Source organism: Cynocephalus volans, chromosome 12, assembly GCF_027409185.1.
Source record: "Cynocephalus volans isolate mCynVol1 chromosome 12, mCynVol1.pri, whole genome shotgun sequence".
Lineage (NCBI taxonomy): Eukaryota > Metazoa > Chordata > Mammalia > Dermoptera > Cynocephalidae > Cynocephalus > Cynocephalus volans.
In genome coordinates this window covers 45,496,867-45,500,738 of record NC_084471.1, presented here as the reverse complement: position 1 = coordinate 45,500,738, position 3,872 = coordinate 45,496,867, and the positions used below count along the sequence as shown (strand labels likewise).

At 38.1% G+C, this 3,872-nt stretch overlaps 1 pseudogene; it reads left to right on the top strand.

The window, feature by feature from the left end:
* The first annotated feature begins 448 nt into the window (after positions 1-448).
* Positions 449-537, top strand: LOC134361388 (U6 spliceosomal RNA; annotated as a pseudogene).
* Positions 538-3,872: the final 3,335 nt, after the last annotated feature.

The window sequence follows — 3,872 nt, the reverse complement described above, 5'->3', positions numbered from 1 at the left end:
TTTTGTTTATAACACAGGTAACATTCCAAATAAGCAAAAAATAGATGAACTATTAAGTGGTATTCAAATCACTGGATATTCATACAGAAAAAATATATATTCCTCTCTCAAAATATGCTGTAAGTGTTAAAAACAGAATTATTAAGAAAATATAGAAAATACTACATATTCATAGTCTTGGGTAAGGAAGACCAACCAAAATAGAATACAAAACTCAAAACTAGAGAAAAAGACATTCATTTGACCACATAAAAATTTAAAATTTCAGTGCTAAGAAAGAGACCATAAATGAAATTAACAGACAAGGGACAAGCTAGGGAGAAAAGAATTTGTAACATATTTAACAGGCAAATATTGCTATCTGTATTATACAAAAAGTTCCTATAAATCAATAAAAAATATTTACTATCCCAGTTTAAAATATGGGCTAAGGATACTCACTTTGGTAGCACATATGTGCTTATTAAAATTGGAATGATACATGCATGGCCCCTGTGCCAGGATGACATGCAAATTCATAAGGCATTTCATATTTTCAAAATTTATCTCAAATTCTAAAAAGCATGAATTGCTTACATCTTTAAAACTGAGGCAGAAATAATTTTATGGTATTATACTACAGAAACATTAATGATACAGCACATTGACTTTTAAAGGGAAAAATAAATATAGCTTAGATTATAAAGTCATTTCACCTACCTTTTTTGCTCCAAATTCCCTACAACAGTGGCTTCCACCATACTACCTCAACGTTGCAGAACATCTCTCTGAAATACTGATGAGTGACTGAGGAGCTGCTGTGGTTGGAGTAGGACACTTTTCTACCTTACTACCTTGAAATCCCTTAGGACTCAGCTAAGCAATTGAACTTGGTTCTCTCAACTACTGACACCTGGGCTTTCAACAGATTTCCATTCCAGTTTAATTTATAGAACACAGAATAACCAATAATCCTTTAATTTCAAGATATTTGGTATATTTTACAGATATTTATTAAAGCTGTGGCTTTTATTTTGCAACAGCATAATTTATTTGTTAATTTAACAAATACTTTGTCTTCTATAAACCAGCCTGTTAAAAAAATACAATGACCAACAAAACTGGCAAGATCCCTGCTAATAAATAAGTGAATAAACAATTAAGTAGTCATAAATAATGTAAGAAGTGAATAAGTAAAAAAGATAACTTCAAATTATAATAAATACAAGAAGGGAAGTAAATATTTAAAATAAGAAAGTGAGAAAGTAACATTTGGTTTGAGCCAAAACTAATTTAATAAAAAATAAATTATTAATTTAAATTATTTAAAAAATGGACAAAGAGCCTGAGCACACAATAGAGAGAATGTAAATGAATAATATGAAGAGATTCTTTACTTCATTAGTGCCAGGGAAATGCAAACTAGAGCACAATAAACTATTGCGTGCTTACCTTAGAGGAAGCACAGTACAGTTCACAAGACTGCCTTTATTTCTGACACCAATTGCATTCAGGGATTTCTCCAAAACAGTAATGACCACATTTTGATTCACTTGGGTGACAGCTGCTACAAAGGGAGGGATTTCTACCAATCAGCCCTGCTGTCACTTTTCTAGTTTGTGAGGCATGTTGTGACCAGGGCTGGCTCCTCGGACAATTTGTTCCAACACAAACACAGCAAATTGAGAGGCACTGGGCAATCAGAGACATGGCCTCACTGTTGTTCAGGTGAGCTGGGTTGTGCCCCATTGAACTCCCCAGCCCAGTTCTTCGAACCCAGAACAGGAGAGGTAGGAGAGTAGCTGGCACACCTAAGTATATCAGGATGTATCACAAAAACCAAAGTATTGCCCTTTATCTTAAACTGGAAAACATCTGGTCACAAGGCCAGCAATTAGCATCAATCTGTAGAAACAGACAGAAAACAGTAACAGCAATATAACAAACAAAAATCAACAGAAAATAGAGGCAGAGAAACTCTTCCATGAACTTCTCAAGTTAATTTTGTCTACTTGGTCAATTTTTTTATCAAATGTATCCTCTAACTCAAACTGGCAAGCTAAGAAAAGTGAATCGCTATTAGCCATCCTGCTGGTTCACTTTGTTTAGTGTAGCACGTTGTAATGCAAATACTATCTACAAACCAATGTTTAAAGAAAAAAAAATGATGTTTATTTTTTAAACCTCTCTTGCGAGGTGAGGACGTATATATGTACTACTGATTTTTTTTTTTCAGAAAGAAGGAAACAGGCTAAATGCATAACAGCCAAGTATTTCTAGACATCTCCCATCCCTGTCCACCCTCCCCCTGAAATTCTTACACACGTACAAAGGAGGTATGTACGTTGTGATGTTCATTGGAGCAGTTTGTAATAGTGACCATGGGGAGACAAACTAACCGCCCATCAGAATGGAGAATGGGTTTAATCAGATATTTAGCAGTGCTTCAGAATCACAGCTGACAATTAAAGAGCACTTGCCACCTGTCCCACCCTGCTTTGAGCATCTTATGTGTATTAGCTCATTTTATGTTGTGAGAGTTAAATGAACTCACATGTGTCAATTGCTTAAAACTGTACCTGGTCCACAGTTAGCACTCAGAAAATTTCAGCTGGCGATTTTCGTCTTGTTTTTATTGCACTATTTTTCCTCCAACATCATCATTATGATACCACTACCTATATTATTATTGCCATTTAAAGAAAAAGAAACAGGACACAAAGAAATTAAGTTACTAGCTGCTGGGAAAACATACAAAAATGGTCAAGGCCCCCCAGATGTTAAGAATCTTGCCAATCATTTTCTGTAAATATCCTCAGGTGTTCCTTTGTTACTACTTAATGTAATTACGTATGGGCACCCAGGTGTCCTGGGTTATGGGCTTAAGCATAAAAGACAAACAGCTCTGATCCACCGTGCTTCTCAGAACACTCCGAGGAGCCAGTAGGACGGCTGCTCCAAGCTCTGAATAAAACCTATTAAGCTTTTTACCCATGGCTCCCAGGACCTCTTCCTATTACCTAGCTCCTAGACCTGTGTGTCGAAGGGTTGCGACCCAGTCTGTGCAATGGGCTTGAGGGGTCTGTGAGCCCGAGTCCTAGCTCTACACTTGCTCAAAAGGTTTAACTTCCTCGGAATTCAAAAGCCAACAATAACAAAAAAGCCATGATGGAAATCCTTGGTCTGGAGATTGTCATCCTTCCTGTAGGGAAAGTGAAGGAAAATAGTCAAGTACCCTTAGATGTTCAGAATCTTGCCGAGCATTTGATGTAAATATGCACATATGCCCAGGTGTTCCTTGGTTTTTGTCTAATATAATTGCGCATGTGCACCCAGGTGTCCTGGGTTATGGACTTAAGTATAAAGGACGAGTGGCTCTGAACCACAGTGGTCCCCCGTACCCGGCAGGCCGCTACTGCTGCTGGAAGCTGTTGCTGCCGGTGCCCCCTGGATGCCCCAAGAGACCCCTGCTGCTGCTGCTTCTGCTAAGGACTGAGCTCAGGTCATCTGCCAATGGCTCCCAGTATCTTTCCCAATTACCTAGCATGGACCTGCGTGTGAGCAGTCTGGTGACCCAGCCTGTATGATGGGTTTGAAGAGTCTGAGCCCTAGCCCTGACAAAACAAATGGAAACTTAGTATAGCTAAAATAATGAAACGTCTTGGCTCTAGTTATGAATTGCCTAGCCATACAATTAGTGTAGCAGCATACCTATTGCTTTGACAATACACTCCCCATGAAATACTCTCCCTTTAAACAATTCTTCCTTTTTTCTCCTTTCCCATTCCAGTGATGAAGCAGAGATTGTTACTAGTCAAATAAACTGGACAGAAAGCCAGTAAAGATCTTCTGTGATGTCTCCAGAAGAGTGGAGAAGAAAGTGAGGGAAGCGC